At 34.4% G+C, this 18,500-nt stretch overlaps 1 pseudogene; it reads right to left on the bottom strand.

The window, feature by feature from the left end:
• Positions 1 to 17,226: 17,226 nt before the first annotated feature.
• Positions 17,227 to 17,322, bottom strand: LOC112823788 (U6 spliceosomal RNA; annotated as a pseudogene).
• Positions 17,323 to 18,500: the final 1,178 nt, after the last annotated feature.

The raw sequence follows: 18,500 nt of genomic DNA, 5'->3' as shown, positions 1-18,500 counted from the left end.
CAAGTAAAGGGGAGAAGCCTATTAAAGTATAATATATAGGAGAGCTAAGAAAAATTCATTCAAGTCATGATAGGTTAAAAATTTGACATTGAACAGGGAGTGGAGAGAGATAACTGATAGTAAAAAGGCTAGGATGCTAAGTTGGGACTTAGGAGCAAAGAAAATTTCCAAAGGTCCTTAGAAGTAGGCAGCCAAACTCTAAAGTAGGAGGAACCATAAGATGCTTTAGGAAGGTGAACACTTTTATTATTATAGAAATTGCAAAAAGATCACCAAAGCTTTTCTGGTGCTCAGATTCCAACCCCTGCTGAAGAGCAAGCCCAGATCCTGCCACTGAACCATTTAAAGCCAGTATTGAACTGCTTGTAAAAGAATTTGCCACAAAGCCCAGGCCCAACTAAATGATGGATTCCATATAGCAGCCACCCTAGAGCAGTCTGAAGGGATGTTTCCTTCTCTGAGAATAAACATTTACTCTAGTATCTACTTGGCTGTTACACTTTATGTTGGGAATAAAAATTTTTTGAACTTTATAATGAATTAACTCTTTATTGGTAATTTAAAAAAAATAATTCTGGTTAAGAATAAAATTTTTAAAATCTATGAGACTTACAAAAAAGAAAGAAAAATATAACCTAGGATCAAGAGAAAGAGACCAAGATATGATCCTAGTAGTGTAATGATCACATAAGAACATTAAAATAACAACAATAAATATGTTAAATGACTTAGTGGGAAAGACTGAGAATACACATGAACAAATGGAAAATTTCTACAGGGAGAATAGGGAGAAATTATTTTAAAAATAGAAGAGGTGAACCTGGGTGGCTCAGATTAAGCGACTGCCTTTGGCTCAGGTCATGATCCCAGGGTCCTGGGATCGAGTCCTGCTTTGGGCTCCCTGCTCAGTGGGGAGCCTGCTTCTCTCTCTCCTTTTGCTGCTCCCCGTTTGTTCTCTCTCACTCTCTCTGTCAAGTAAATAAATAAAATCGTAAAAATATAGAATAAAATGGAAATGCTAAAAATTAAAGGAAATTATCAGAAATAAAAAAAATTGTTTGATATACCTAGCAACATGATGGAATCAGCAAACAAAGGATAGCTACAGATGAAGATAAGTTTGAATAATTTCTACTGGTCTCATTACAGAATTAAAAGTGAAAAAATGTGAAAACAAAATGGAAAAGGTCAGAGATGTGTGCCACAAAATCGAATTGTTTAATATATGTATTAATGGAGTCTCCAAAGAAGAGAAATAATGGATGAGAAGAAATGTTTGAAGATGTATGAGAATTTTCCAAAACTAGTGAAAGATTAACTGATCCAAGAAAACTTAAGGAAGATAAAAAAATGTACAGCTAGGCATATTTCAGGTTAACATTAAAAACATCACAGTTAAGGGAAAATTCTTAAAAGCAGCAGAAGGAAATGTCATATTCCACAAAGGGGAAACGGATACAAATGACAGCTGACTTCTCATGAAAAATTAACAACCCAGGAGAAAGACATCTTTAAAACATCTATGAAAATAAAATTCAACCTAGAATTATATACCCAGTGAAAATATCCTTCAAAACTGAAAGTGAAATAAAACCATATTCTGACAGACAAAATCGGAGAGATTGCATTTCTAACAAATACACACTTCAGTAAATGCTAAATTCTTCAAGCTAATGGGAAGGGACAAAAGAAAGAAGCCTATATCCATAAGGAGTATGTCCTAATTTGTTAATATATCTGTGTAACAAAATACCACAGACTGGGTGGCTCATTAACAACAGAAATTCCTCACAGTTCTGGAGAACAGAAAGTCCATGATCAAGGTGCCAGCATGGTCACTGGCTGGTAGGGCCCCTCATTCCTTGTTCATAATTAGTAACTTCTTGTTGTGTTCTCACTTGGTGGAAGGTGCTGAGGGTTCTCTGGTGCCATTTTTATAAGAGCACTCAGCCCACTCACTTAGCTAAAACAAAGTTATCAGCCTAGCTACAGTTATCTTCTATGCTTGGGGGATCCACTTTTAAGTGCACTGATTGATGCCAGAATTTTTTCCTTCTCATATTTTCCACAATGCCCCTCCATCTGCAAGCCAGCAATGGGAGGTCAAATTCTTCTTGTGCTTTAATCTCTCTAATTTACCTTTCTTTAGTCATCTTCTGGTTTTATGGGCTCATATGACTACACTGAATCCACTTGGATAATCCAGAATAACCTTATTTTAAAGTCAAGTGATTAATAACCTTAGTAATATCTACAATGTCATTTTTTTTTCTATTTAATGGAACTTATTCTTGGGCATAATACCAGGAGGCAAAGACCATGGGGCCATCATTCTGTTATACATTCAGTGGATATATTATTAATTAATAGACTATTTTAAAGCAAATTTATACATTCTGTGTGATTTATAGTACATGCAGAAGTAAAATATATGACATCAAGAGAACAAAGTATGAGAGAAGAGTAAATGGAAATAAACAATTGTTAAGTTCCTTATATTGTTCATGAAATAGTATAATGTTATTTGAAGACAAAATCAAATAAGATTTTTTTTTATTCCTAGAATCACTATAAAGTAAGAGAAATAAATCTAAGAAGTCCTTATGGTGGGAGAGTCAGATGAAATAATTTGTTTTTACTTTGGAGAAGATTTCCCAGAATGCTAAGTGCATTAGCCCTTAGACATTTTACCAATGTAGCAAGTCTCTGAATCTTTAGTTTCCACCATGTGGACTGCATGTCTTACAAAGGCCTCTAATACACTAGCCACTTCTTGCTCATCCAATCTTATTTGTATGCTGTTATCAATTCAGTGTACCAGTGATATTCCATGGAATGTCCAAAGAGTCTAGATCTCTTCAGATGATATGAAAGCGAGCAAGGCAATCAATCCTGAGCAAATACAGTCCTGAGCAAACTGTAACTATATACCATTATGTCTTCCAAGTGAATGTGAACTCATTCTGATTCTCTCTCCTAAAAGAGATGTAAATAAATTAATTTGATAAATCATACTTTCCTTCATCCCATGTTTCTGAGATCATGTTAATTCTCTCTAGTGCAGATACTGCATCTGGTAGAATATCTGAACTGAAGTTACTATTTGCTTGAGAAAATAGTATGTAATTTTCATTCTCCATATTCTGTCTGATTTTTGCAAGGTCTGGTCTTGTGAATTAATCCCTACCCCACAGGCCAAGGACCAAATATAGTGGTTATGCCTTATGTTAAGTAAATTGATTCTGATTATACATCTAGGAGTTAGAGAAATGACCTCTAAGTGGGTCTGTGGACTCACCAGTTCACTTAGTCTTAACTCAATTTAATACCTGCTCCCTTTATGTCCCAAAACTGTAGAGGGTAATTATCAAGAACTATGAAGTATCTGAAATTTTCTGTTTGAAAGCTTACAAGTCAACCTGTCACAAGTGCATGGATGCTAGCAGAAGACATGAAACTCAGGTCAAGGATAAGGTGTTTCATTACTCATGCCACAGAAAAAATCTTGTTTCATGTTTACATTAGTTCTCCCTGCTCTCTAAGTACCATCAGGGTTCATTTGGAGTGATTCAGAGGAATAATGCACAAAGAGTAAATCTGCATCATAACTGAGGGACTTCAAGCTTTCAAAATCCAAATCTGCAATGAATGGGCTGTTAGAAAACATGCTCAAATACCTTCCCAGAGGGAGACATTACCTTTATCATTATGGTAAGCAAATATATATATATATATATATATAAAATCTGTGCCCTGGAAGGGGACAATATTTCTATCTTCTAAGGCCTTTTGTTACACAAACATTATTTGGAAACATATTACAGAGCAAAAGTTGATTCAAGATATGCAAAAATTTAGAGGACCATGGAGAATTGTCTACAAACATCATGATGTCACTTCAGATCTCCAGAAATACATGTCAGGTTGAACCTTGTGACCAGCAGACCTTAAAGTATTTAGATATTCCCCTAATTATCCTTTCAGTACAGAATTATTAGAATAATTGTTTTTACTTCCTTTTGGAAAGCCACCAATGAACGGCCAAGATGCTGGTCTCTGTCCCACCCACTCCATCCCTCATTACTGTGGTAAATAGAGTGACCTCCAAGCCTTCCTTCCCATGGAACATGACCATCTAGTGAGTTTTGGAGGATGGATAGTTCATTCACTTTAACATGTTCATTATAGACATTATCAACCTTATTATAGGTGATTGCTTTTATTATGATTCCAAGAGCCATCATTGTAGTAGGTTTGCACTATCTCCAGGGATAGGAAGTAAATATAGTTGCTATTTTTAAGATTAATATAACCAATAAATTCCTTGTAAGACAAATCAAGAGGAGAGAAAATACTAATTAACAATTTCAACAATGAAAGAGTAGACACCAGTACAGATATCACAGTAATTAAAAGGATGCTAAGGACATACATGAACATTATGCCAATCAATTTGAAAACATATCAAACACAAAATTTTTGTACAAAAAAACAAAAATAAAACAAACTTCAACTTATCTAAATGAGCCCAAAACAAAATAAGAAATGTAAATAGTCCTATGTCAATCACTATGGTTGAAAACAATTTACAAAACAATTAGGAGAACTCTAGGCCTAGATGGCTTCACTGGTAAATTTTATTAATACTTTCAAGAGAAAATTAAACATCTTACACAAACTCTTCCAGAAAATCCATCAGATTGGAACAACTGTCAATTCATATTATGAGGTCAATATTATCTGACATGAAAATATGGCAAAAGTAAAATCAAAGAATAATTTCTTATCAGCATACATGCAAAACTCTTAAACAAAAATTAGCAAATTGTATCCTATCATACAGAAAGCATGATCAAGTGAAAGTTATCCCAATAATGAAAAACTGATTTTACATATGAAAATCAATTTAATTAACTGTATTAACAATATAAAGAAACGTATACGATCACCTCATAAATGCAGAGATAATGTTTGATAACATTCTATGTGCATCTATAATAAAAACTCTCAGCAGCTGAGGAATAAGAGCATACTTCCTCAGTCTGCTGAAGGAAATCAAAAGAGAAAGAAATTTATAGTATCAGCATATAAAAAAGCATTAGATTGTACAAAATATATCAAACCATCATATTTACTCAGACTGTTATTTTATTTGTGTGAAACCCCCAAATAAGCAAAATAATTCATAAAAATATAAATCAGAAAGTGGCTTCCTTAGTGGGGAGGGGTGCAGAGGACTAGGAACTGACTGGAAACATTTGGAAATTTTCCATGGTGATAGAACTTTTCTATATCTGATTTCAGATACTGGTAGATAGATATACACAACCTCAAAACTCATCAAAATAAAATAGCAGGAACTCTTCACTTTTTATATGTAAATTATATTCACAAATATTAGAGAAAAATATTAAATTTGCTGGTAGTATTTAATTTTTATGGCTGGATTCTGAACCAAACCAACCAGAGATATACTGGAGGTTCCAAGGGCACTCTTCTCAGGCCTACGAGGCTGCTCCTCCCTGCCCCCACTTCAAACACTAGTCCAAGTCCAGGTTATCACCTGTGCTTCTGACCCACCAGCTACAGATTGAATGTTCCAATGACCCCCTCCAGAGGTTCAGTTAATATACTAGGGCACCTCACAGAACTCAGAGACACCTTTTCCTTACGAGATTACTGATTTATTATAAAAGGATATAAAAAGAACAGCAGATAGGAGAGATGCATATGGCAAGGTATGGGGAAAGGGCAGGAGCCTCCATGCCCTCTCCAGGAGGGCCACTCTCCTCATATCTTCATGTATTCACCAACCTGGAAGCTCTCTAAACTCAGTCCTTTTTGGAACTTTATGGAAGCTTTATTACAAAGACATGATTAAATCATTGGCCATTGGAGATTGATTCAACTTTGAGCCTGTCTCTCCCCCCTCCCCAGAAGTACAGGTGTGGGACAGTAATTTCCCACCCTCTACTGACAAGGTTGGTTGTCCTGGAAACCAGCCCCTATCCCTAGATGGGATCCAAAAGTCACCTTGTGAACATAACAAAGTACAGTTAGAGAATTCTAATGGATTTTAGGAAATTCTAGTGGTTTTATGAGCTAAGTATTGGAAAAAGGGACAAAGATCAAATATATATTATTATAAATCACAGTATCATAGCAGTTTTCAGAGTCTAGATGATTTCTTTGTTCAAATCTTCCAATTGTTTTCCATCTCATTAAAAATCAAATATTATTTTTTATTATGCCACATAAGGTTCTTCATGATTGATTGGTCCCTATCAACAACATATTTGTTTTTGTTTTAACACTGATTTTTTCTTCCAAGTTTTTTTTTTTTTAATTCCAGTTAACATTCAATGTAATATTAGTTTCAGGGGCAGAATTTAGTGATTCATCACTTATATACAACACTCAGTGCTCACAAATGCTCTCCTTAATACCTATCACACATTTAACACTCCCCCCCCACCTCCCTTCCAGCAACCCTTAGTTTGTTCTCTATAGTTGAGTTGGCTTGATGGTTTGCCTCACTCTTTCTATGTTCATTTGTTTTGTTTCTTAAATTCCACATGAGTGAAATCACATGGCATTTGTCTTTCTCTGACTTATTTCACTTAGCATAATATTCTCTAGCTCCATCCATGTCATTTGCAAATGGCAAGATTCCATTCCTTCTGGTGCCTGAGTAATATTCCATTGTATATATGTACATATGATTTCTTCTTTATCCATTCATCAGTGGATGGATATTTGAGCTCTTTCCATTATTTGGCTATTACAGATAATGTTGCTATAAACATCGGGGTGCATGTATCCCTTCCAATCTCTATTTTTGTATCCTTTGGGTAAATACCCAATAGTGTAATTGCTGGATCATAGAGTAGTTCTATTTTTAACTTTTTGAGGAACCTCCATACTATTTTCTGGAGCAGCTGCACAAGTTCACAGTCCCCCCAAAAGTGTAAGAGGGTTCCCCTTTCTCTGTATCCTTGACAACATCTGTTGTTTCCTCTGTTATTGATTTTAGCCACTCTGACAGGTGTGAGGTGATAATACCTCTCAAAAAATGGTGTTGTGAAAACTGGACAGCAACATACAAAAGAATGAAATGGGACCACTTTCTTACACTATGTACAAAAATAAATTCAAAATGGATTCAATACCTAAACATGAGACAGGAAACCATCAAAATCCTAGAGGAGAACACTGACAGTAACCCCTTTGACACTGGCTGTAGCAACTTCTTACTAGATAGATCTACTGAGGCAAGAGAAACAAAAACAAAAACAAACTATTGGGACTTCATCAAGATAAAAATCCTCACAGCAAAGAAACAGTCAACAAAACCAGAAGGTAACCTTTAGAATGGCAGAAGATATTTGCAAATGACATATCTGATAAAGGGTTAGTATCCAAAATCTATAAAGAACTTAACAAACTCAACACCAAAAAAAAAAAACCTAACAAATAATCCAGTTAAAAAATGGGCAGAAGACATGAATAGACATTTTTTTTCCCAAAAAAGACATACAGATGGCTAACAGACACATGAAAAGATGCTCAACATCACTCATCACCCGGGAAATACAAATCAAAACTACAATGAGATATAATAACGTATTTGCCTTTTTTTCCCTGCTCTCTACTTCCATCCAATGTTCAATTCAGTCTCAGATCATCATACCATTTCTTGCTTCTTATTCTTTACCACACTTCTTCTTTATGGAACACATTTCCACCCATATCGATCAGGTTAAAACTTATTGATCTTCATCATTCAGTTTAATTGTCTCATTTTGTAAAGAATCCCTTTCTCAGAAGGTTAGTTATTGCCTTCATTTGTGACCAGTCTGATTATAGGGATCATTATTCTGCATATAACCTTAGCTACTGTACTCATATTCATATGTCCAACTTTCCCTTTGAGTCACCAAGCTTTTCAGTAGCAACCATTTATTTAGTACCTATTGTGTGCCAGAAAGTGCACCTTTCACTCTAGATGCATATGAAGTATATGCTACTCTTATTTCAGGTTTATGGGTTGGAATACTCCTCAGAGACTTATAGTTGTAAAACTGAAGAGGTCCAGGACGCCTGGGTGGCTCAGTCAGTTAAGCGTCTGCCTTCGGCTCAGGTCATGATCCCAGGGTCCTGGGATAGAGTTCCGCATTGGGCTCCTTGCTCAGCAGGGAGCCTGCTTCTCCCTCTGCCTGTGCTCCCCCTGCTTGTGCTCTCTATCTCTGACAAATAAATAAAATCTTTAAAAACAAATTGGAAAAGGCAGGACTCTAAGCAAAGTTTCCCAATCCCAAAGCTCTAGTTTGCCTCATTGTATAATTTTCATAACACCAATCAGAACAATAGCATATTATTCCCTTTATACTGTCCATGCCCACAGAGAAGATTGGATTTAAAAAGTTCTAGGACATCACACACATTTCCTATTTAGTCAGAGGTTAACAGATGAATGAATAGGTAAAGACTTCCATGACCACATGGGTTTATAGGGAAAGGAATAAAGAGGACAAACAAATGAAGCTTAGGTATTGAGATTTTAGGCTCAGTAAATGAGTAACAGAAACAGGTTTACGGGTTAGAGGAACCTATTAGGTTCCATATGGTAGGTTTTCTTTTAATTATTTTAAGTCTGAGGTGATGATAAGGCTTTTAGGAAAGATTTTTAACTGAAAATTTGGAATAATTTTGATGCAAACTCTAAGTCTATTTGCAGCAAATGGTTACTGGGCTAACCTAATTTATAGAAAGCTTGGTTAATTTCTCACATTAGAGCGGGTGGGTGGATGGGTTAGCCTGGTGATGGGTATTAAAGAGGGCACGTACTGAATGGAGCACTGGGTGTTATATGCAAACAATGAATCATGGAACACTACATCAAATAATGATGTAATGTATGGTGATTAACATAACATAATAAAGAAAAAAAAATTCTCACATTCTCACCCACATCTATCAATCACAGTAAGTACTCTTTAACACCAGACACTAAAAAGTGAGGCAAATTCTTACTTATTGGGTGTAGTGGGACGATTATGAGAGAGCAGTGGCACTATTGATTGATGAATCTAATAAGTACTCATTGATAATCTGTGATGTGCAGGATGCTGTGACAGGCAAGTGTTATTCATTGAAAGGTGAAGTAAGCTTAAGTTTTAGAGACAGAGGCATGCAATCAAGTACACAGGGAAATAAATTTATAAATAACATGTGCAGTGTTGTGAAGGAAATAAACACAAGCCTATGATATTTAAAAAAGTAATAATGACTGTGCACATGGTGAGTAAGGGGAAGTCTCTTGATCAGGTAGTCAAAAAGTTCCTCTCTAAAGATATGATATTTGAGTTTAGAAGGTTAATTTTTTAAAAAAATGAAAGAAATCAAGGAAGAGCATCCTCAGAAGACAAAATAGGTGCAAAAACCTGAGGTAGGAGAGCTTGAGATGTTCCACAAATGAGTGAAAACCAGAATAAAGGAGTGCTATTTTAAGCCTAATGTGGGTTACAAATTATGTTATTTTATAGAAAAATCCTTAAGAAACTATGATCCCAGTTATTTTTCTTGCCTTGTTCGAGTAGTAAAGGAAGAGATGGATTATTGAGTTGAGTCTCAAACCATTATTCTGCAAAATAACACGAGTCAACTGTTGGTCCACCTTGCAAATAATACTCATAGAGATCCCAACCCTGCTGTTGTCCAAATACCAACCATCTAAACAAGGCTAGTCTATTGGATTCTCTCATATAAAGCTGTTGTACCAAAACTATACATGCAGAAGTATTTTTTTCCACTCACTTAACTTTTGTGTGGCTTCATGCTTATAAAAAAAAATGGAGTAAGATAGAAGTAGGATCATGTTCAAGATATACCTATTAGTGCTGTGTTACCACATTCCAGTTTATTGCTCAGTGTCTCCATTTCCTTATAATGTTGAAAATGAATGATAATGAAATCAGCCTCACAAGATTTGTGTGAAGGTTTAAGAACTCACGCAAATCCCTTAGCAAAATACCTAGTGTGTAGTACCTTTAGCAAATGTTAACTATTATTATCTAGATAAAGAAAAATTGCTCTGCTTATAAGCAAAAATTTTCTATAGCCATATTATGTCGACTTATACAAAATTATCTCTATTCCTTTACCATCATTAAAGCAAAATGTTGGTTACATCTGGTTTTTGAACACTAAGCTGTATTTCACTTTTATAAAGATGAAAATGGGAAATATTAATATTATACTGTTGAGAATAATCCCCAGATTCCAGGTTAATATTTGCTTTCCTTTTTTATTTCAACAATAATTATATATAAATACAAACATAATTTGAAGTCCTATGTTATTATATATCTACTTGAGCTTTAATAGAATAAAAAAACTTGTAAGAAATTATGTTATCTATTTATGAACAAAAAGAAATTATAGCTAATAACAGTTTAATGTATGTGAAAGTGTGTGTGGGGTGTGTGTGTGTTGGATGTGTGTTAGGGTGGGGGTGTGCTGGTGGCATGTGTTTAGAGTGGTGTTTTTGTGGTGTGTGCATGTTAGCATGCATGTGTGTTGGGCTGGGAAAGGTAAGAGAAGAATGAGGGACAGATGTCTCATTCTTTTATTGGTAGAAAGATTATTTAGAAGCAAAAACAAAAGGTAGACATCAATACAGATTTATTTGGTTATAGAATTTTAAAAGATGATTATCTCAGATCCAGTCTTAATACCACATACTTAGTGGTTGTATAAATTGCCATTAATAACTATTGCACGTTTAAATATTCAAGATTATAGAGGACACTAAACTCCAATGGTAAATAATAAACATAATATGGGTAAGCCAGAGGAAATTCTCACAGTCGTGTCCACTTGAATGTCTAAGAGGTATCTCAATATGCACAAAATATTTTGTTCAAATCTACCCTCAATGTGCTTCTGTTGCAATCTGGTATTTCTCAGTAAATAGAAATCTACTCTTTCGGTTTCTCGGGCCCACCTTTTTTAGTCATTTCCACTCATCTCTTTCCTATTTCTCATCCATTCCACCAGCAAATCCTGTCAAATCTACCTTGAAAATAAATCCAGAATCCAGCTATTTCTCATAATCACCACAACAGTTCCACTGTTTAAGACACTGTCAGCCCTTATTTAGGTCATTGCAATAGCTTCCAAACTGGTGTCCCTGCTTCCACCCTTAACCAATGGTCTGTTCTCCAACCAGGAACCAGAAAAATCAGATACATTGCATTTATGTTAACAATAATCAGGTAGCTTCCCCTCTCACACACATTAAGCCAAAGTTCTTAAATGACCTACAAGACAATCAGCTATGTCACTGGCTTCATTTTTTTTTTTTTTTTTACCACTTTCTCCTCCTTAACTCTGCTACTTGCAAAATGTTCTCTCATTATCTTTATCAGTAAGCCCATTTCTGCTTTAGGGGTTATCAACTGTTACTCCCTTGACCTGAATATTTTCTCCCAGATGTCTATGGTGGTTGCCTTCACTTTATTTAGGTATCTGCTAAAATGTCACTTCCACGAAGAATCCTCTCCTGATAACTCCATATAAAATAGTAGGCCTTTACACGACTTGTGATCCAACCAACTTTGTTTGACTTTTCCCTAAAATTCCTATTACGACCTGATATGTAGTAATTTATGCCTACAGCCTACCTTCTGTCCCTACTAGATAGTACACAATCACGTAGTTTACTCAGGGAGAGGACCTTATTTATCTGTAATCCCAGAAATGAAGAACCATATGTGGTATTCTGTAGGTACTCAGTATTTTTTTAATTAAAAAAAAATGCAACATGAATGATTTACATAAAAATAGTGGCTATATGGACAAACACAAGTAAACTTAAGAAAAAAGAAGGTATAAATGAAGCATTCTAAATATAATTTGACATCTAGGAAAGATATGGAAGGTATTTACATTATTACTTAAAATTAATGTACTTAATATTTTGTTTACAAAATAAAACTTAACATCAAAAAAGAATAGAAACAATATAAACATTTTTCTGACCATTGATAAAATTATGTTATTTCCTTACCAGGAAAACAGTTTATAATACTGAACTATGTGCTTCATTCTTCATAAAAGATACAAGTGAATTATAGTGAGTTCAGGAAAAGAACCAGTCACAGTGGTTTTCAAAGTCAGATGGGTGGAAAATCTGCATTAAAACGTTCTAGATTGACCATCAAAAGTCCAAACTTCAGCCCTAATCCAGACCTACTGAAATGAATCTCTGAGAATTAAGTCCATGAACATTCACTTTTAAAAATTATCTCCCAGGGGCACGTGGGTGGCTCAGCTGGTTGAGTGACCGACTCTTGATTTCAGCTCAGGTCATGATCCCAGGGTTGTGAGATCAAGTCCCACCTCAGGCTCCACACTCAGCGTGGAGTCTGCTTATTCCTCTCCCTCTACTCCTCCTCGCTGCTCTGTCTCTCTCTATCTTCTCTCTCTCTCAAATAAATAAATAATCTTAAGAAATAATAATCTCCCAGATGTTATTTATGCACCTAAAACATGAGACATCCATATTATATAAACCTCTGTCAGTGGACTTGTGTTGACAATAGCCTACTTGATTAAATGAACCATGTGTCTGAGCCAAGTCTTATATTAAGGTGTCAGATGTAAATGAAGAGAAATGGTTATGTTATTTTTAAACCTTTTGGTAACATTTATTAAATTTTGTATTGTGAACAATATTAAATTTCCCTTTGATTTAGTGAAAGTGCATTTTTTACATTTAGGTTTGCATTATTCTCTTCCCACTGAGAACATTAAAGCCACCAAGAGAAATTGTGGTTGCCTATGACGATGGGTATTTCCATCTAATTTGATAAGGAAGAAATGTAGATTTGGGGGAAACTTTATAAAATTATTCTTGGAATGTATTTCATTTATTTGTAATAAATATATCATCCCTAAAACTCGTTAGAAATCAGTTTACCTTGCTGCATCTAGCACCATATAGCTAAAAAAAGCCAAACTATATAATGCTTTCTTGGGTAGAAATTCTGGGTAAATAAGCATTGCAAGATATTAATTTTAAATCAAATTTCTCTAAATTACATGCATATATGATCTTCCCTTAATGAAACTGACAAATCAAATAAACAGAACAAATATTTTTTAAAACAAAAATGGAAGAAAACACTACTTTCTCTATTTATGCTTGATACATAGAACAACAGATATGATAGGTGAAATAATGGGTAAATTAAGCAAAAATGAAAAGTACATTATGGTATAACTTTTTTAAGTTAAAAAATGGCTAGCACTAAATAATATAATTTGATGAAAACATAAAAAGAAGCAATGTAATAAAATAATGGTGATTTGGGTGTTGGGGAGAGGCAGGCAAGTGATAACAATGTAGCATCTAAGTATAGAGAAGCTACTATAAATTAATAGTTCTTACACTGGGAAACAGATTAATAAGCTCTCACTAAAAATGTCCTATCAAAATTTATCTCTGATGAGATTAAAAAGTAACTGATATGATTCAATTGTACCTTTAATGAAAAACTGATATTGGAATATGTGAATTAGCATTCTCAAAATTATAAAATAGGAACTAATTAGGATGTTAAGAGAGATTTACCTTAGAGATGGTATACAGTATTTATCTTAGACACTGAAAACCAACCACTGCCAAATATTTTATTCTCTGTGAGACACAGTCCCTTAAAAAGAACAATGGCAACAAGGACAGCAAGCAACTCTCAAACAACGAAACCCATCCACCTGTATTTGATGATATTTGGGGATAATTTGTTTTTTATCAAGAGCTATTTATTTGTTTTATGCTTATTCTGGAATATTCCAAACTATAAATTTCTTTAAAATGACTCTTCATCATCAAAAAATTAAAGACAAGATACAGGCAGTAATTTCTAACAAAAAGTTCATGTTTTTCATTTTTAGTTCCATTTTGACACCTTAACTTATTAATTCTATCCACTTTTGAGACCACTATATATTCTGAGTGATCATGATACAAGATAATTTAGAGTTTTATAAATAATCTTCTCATTAATATGCTTCCACAGCCAAGGAAGAGGCAACATTCAACCAAAGTGGATTTATTCACATCAGAAGAAGACAGATATGCCTTCTAACTAAAAATATCTGAAGGTAAAGGAAACTCCATACAAACAAAAGCATGCTTATGGATGGATAGGAGTATGTCCTTTTAAAAAGAAAAGATATCTTTTTCTTCTGTGATTTGGGGTAAAATTCCACAGTGCCTTTAGTTGCTTTCTGCTGGTAGGAATTTTCCTTCAGATCTCATTTTCAATGTAGGTTACTTGTATGATGTAAAAATATTCTTAATGCATGAACCAATTTGTCTAAAATCTTCTCTAATAGCTCCTAATTATTTTCTCCTATATTATACTTGCTGAGTGGGATGAAATAGATAACTAAAAATAAGCATATTTATGACAATATTTTATTGACTTATTTAAATATATGTAAAAAGCTTACATGTATTAAGTCCTTAAAATTCACCAGAAACTGTTGTGAATAATTTGTACATATTAACTTTTTTAAGTGTTAACTTCCTCTGAGCTAGCAATTGTCGCCCCCATGCAAAGACAAGGAAAAGAAGTCACAGATTATACAAGGTCACATAGCTAGTAAGGATTGGATCTGAGATCTGTAGTTTTGTTTAATTGCAGACCTGATGTTCTTAACCATTATGCTTTAATATATCGAGGTTTGTTAAACTATTATCACCTGAATAATTAAATATCTAGAAATGTTAACACAACTAAATACATGATTCAGGGAAACAAATGTTCCAATGTTCAGGACACTATTAAGTAGCCAAAATAAAATCAGTATAATTATCTGGTTTCTTATATACATATTTTTATTAAATAATGACACTTAAAAAATAATGACACTTAAAATAATTGCACTTTATAGTCATAAAAAAACTTGTCTTTCAATGCCTCGGCATTGCAAGCACAGAACCAATAATGTGCTTTATTTATTTTGACCTTATGATAAATGCTCCTTTGTGAACAATTGAAATGGATATGGAATTTTAAACTGATTATGCTTGCACATTGTGGGTTAAGTCAACATCAGTGAAGAAACTGGGTTTCTTAAAATATAGCTACGTTAAAAATGTTGGGGAGAAAACAGTCATTTGATTTGGGGTTGTGTCTAGTGCCCTGCCAGAGTAGAAATGCTGTTAATATTTTTATTTAGTCATACATGTATACAGTCATTCCAAAAACCTATGTTTTTGAGCCTATGAAAAACAATAAGAACAACAACAAAATCATTTATTCTATGTCAAAGAAGAGGAATAGGAAGATGTGGGGGCAGGGGAGGAATCACACTTCTCCAGCCTCAGAGTTTTCAGAATCCAGAGAACTCAATCTTAACCTGTGTATATGCTGCTTGCATACACTCAGTTTGAAAGAAAAATCATGGATATTTTAGGTACTAGATCAGAAGTCATCAAGCTATAGTCCAAATGTCCAATGTGACCTTCTGCCTGTTTTTGTTTGTTTTACATGGTGAACTGAGAGTATTTTATACCCCCAATATTGAAAAAAACAAAAGTATCCTATTGTGTGACACATGAAAATTTATAGGAAAGCAAAATTTAGTGGCTGTATATAAGGCTTTTTATTTCTTTTTAAACACTAGACACACTCATTCCTTTATGTATTTTTTACGGCTCTTTTTGCACTACAAGGACAGATTTCAGATGTTATGAAAGATGGTATGAATTGCAAAGACTAAAATATTTGCTATCTTTATAGAAAGGTTTGTTTCCCTTCACATATACTATCCATATAGGAAATGTTTACTGGGAAATTATCTTGTGTAAATGGAGCTACTCATATTGAAATAATCTTTTTCTGAATAACTCAGTTAACTCATTAGAAATTCAGATGCTGCCCATATAAATTTTTTAATCTATTTTTATTTTGTTAAAGATTTTAATTATTTGAGAGAGAGAGAACATGAGTGGGGGAAGGGGCAGAGGGAGAGGGAAAAGCAGACTTCCCGCTGAGCAAGGAGCCTGATGTGGGGCTCAATCCCAGGACCCAGGGATGGTGACCTGAGCCAAAGGCAGAGGCTTAACCAACTGAGCCACCCAGGTGCCCCCAGATGCTGTCCATCTTAAACAGTGATGGTGACCGATTAATATAATATTTATATAAGTACTAATGTGTTTATGTTGTCAAATATATAGTATTTTATAGCATATATGCAATATTACACTATGTAATCATGGTGTTAGTTTTTAAAAATCTAAAATGTAATTCCTATCTACAAATATCTGAATGTTTAAATAGAAAGAAATAATTTGGGGCGCCTGGGTGGCTCAGTCATTAAGCATCTCTCCTCGGCTCAGGTCATGATCTGGAGTCCCAGGATCAAGTCCTGCATCTGGCTCCCTGCTCAGGGGGAAGCCTGCTTCTCCCTCTCCCACTCCCCCTGCTTGTGTTCCCTCTCTCGCTATCTCTGTCAAATGAATAAATAAAATCTTTAAAAAAAAGTAAATTGTATAAAAAAATAGAATTTATTATTTATTTGTCAAATCTTGAGCTATGTCTTTGGACGTAGTTTTTTACAAAAATCTCTAATGTTAGGATACATTAAAGTTGGGAATAAGGCTAATCCTGGGGGATTTAACTATACTTCACATTTTCCAAGAGCAGTTTTCCACCCTGATTATATTTTGGGACTCTCTTGGCTTGTTTTCTTAGAGGAGTTTAATTTTCTTGCAGCTCACAATATTAAAAATTAAATTCATACTGATGACCTAGATTTTAAAAAACAGAACAAATCAATGGTTATCCTGGGTAAACTGTTCTACCATATAAATGAGAACTGAATTCTATATGATTGGAACAAAACTCTCCCTCCAGACTTAATCTCCCATCAGAAAATTTTCTGGACTATATGAAAACTTCACCAGGTCTAAAGTTAAGAAAGAATAGTATAATCTCTTCATATATTATTTGTGAGTAAACTTTTTCATTGACTTTTATTGTCTGATGCAATTTGGCTAGGAATAGTAATAATAAATTACCTGGTCAATTGTTAAAAAGTTCTAGGTAGCCCTAATCATGTTCTTTCACTATATTTTTATAAACCCTTTTTTTTCTGTAAGGTTTTCTTTTATTTAAAAGATCATTCACACAATACTATATCCATAGATTAAAAAATATGGAATGTTCCACGAATTTGTGTGTCTTCCTTGTGCAAGGGCCATGCTGATCTTCTCTGTATCGTTCCAACTGCTGCCAAAGTGAGCACTACATTTTTAATTGTAGTGACTTCATTTATACCCACAGTTTATCTTTATCATTTATATATACCTTAGCTATCCAAAATCTACTTTGGCAGCTCCAGATTCCCTCTTAAGCACCAAACCTGTGTCTTCCAGGGTCCCCTGAATATGCCTCTGCATGTTTCATGAACAACTTAATCTTATAATATTCAAATATGACTCCAGCTAGCTTTCCTCTTCTTCTCCAAATTTACCTCATGTTGAGTATTCTTAATTTCAGTGAATGGTATCAGTGCCCTCTCACTTTTCTGAAGCCAAAATTATCAGCATCATTCTAGACATTTGCCTTACACTTATTCCTCATTGCCATGTCTTTCCTCTCTGCATGCACTGAAACAACTGGAGATTACTATTTACCAATTTTAGCTCCTAAGTGTCTCCTACTCTAAGAACTAAGTAAGTACTTTCTCCTCTCCATTTCTACAGTCACAACCTCAGTTTGATTTATCATCTCTTATGCTCATGATGTTTCTATTAGTCTCTTTACTAGATTCCTTGCCTAAATTCATTCCCAAACTATCCATCTTCCATAATGACTTAACAAGTCTGCTTTAGTTTTTAACAAGTTTGCTTTAAATAATTCAATACACGTTACCCAAATTAAGTCCAAATATTGTATTATGGCATAAGAAGCTCTGAATCTTCATCCTGTCTCCTCTAAAATGCATGTCTTTTTACTTAATTGTATCCTATAATTCAATCTTGCTGAACTAGGGTCATTTCCCAGCACATGTTAGCCTTCTCCTTGTACTTCTGGGCCTTTTGATAAAATGCTCAATCTGGTTTGTTCTCTCAACTTTCTACCTGACTAATTCCTGCTGGATTTTTTAAACCCAGCTTAATTATAACATCATCTTAAATGTTTTTCTAGTGTTGTCAGTGAAAATGGCAGAATAAAGAAATCCAAAAGTTCATCCTTCCATAAAGGCAATGGAATCTTATAAAAACTGTCAGAATCAACCTTTTCGGAATTCTGGAAACAGACCAAAAGCTTGCAACAATGAGGGCAAGATTTAAGTAAGAAAAGTACATCTGAATCTTGGTAAGAACAGAGAGTTTTGTGGTGTTTTAACTTACACTGTTCTTTGGAGGGGGGGCAGAAGGAGAGGGAGAAAGAAACCCAATCAGTTTCCATGCCCAGTGT

Source organism: Callorhinus ursinus, unplaced genomic scaffold (assembly GCF_003265705.2).
Source record: "Callorhinus ursinus isolate GAN/ISIS: 27379988/994484 unplaced genomic scaffold, GSC_fseal_2.0 scaffold5, whole genome shotgun sequence".
In the NCBI taxonomy this organism is placed as follows: Eukaryota; Metazoa; Chordata; class Mammalia; order Carnivora; family Otariidae; genus Callorhinus; species Callorhinus ursinus.
Note: the sequence above shows the minus strand (reverse complement) of the source record. Positions and strands in the feature narration are given on the sequence as shown.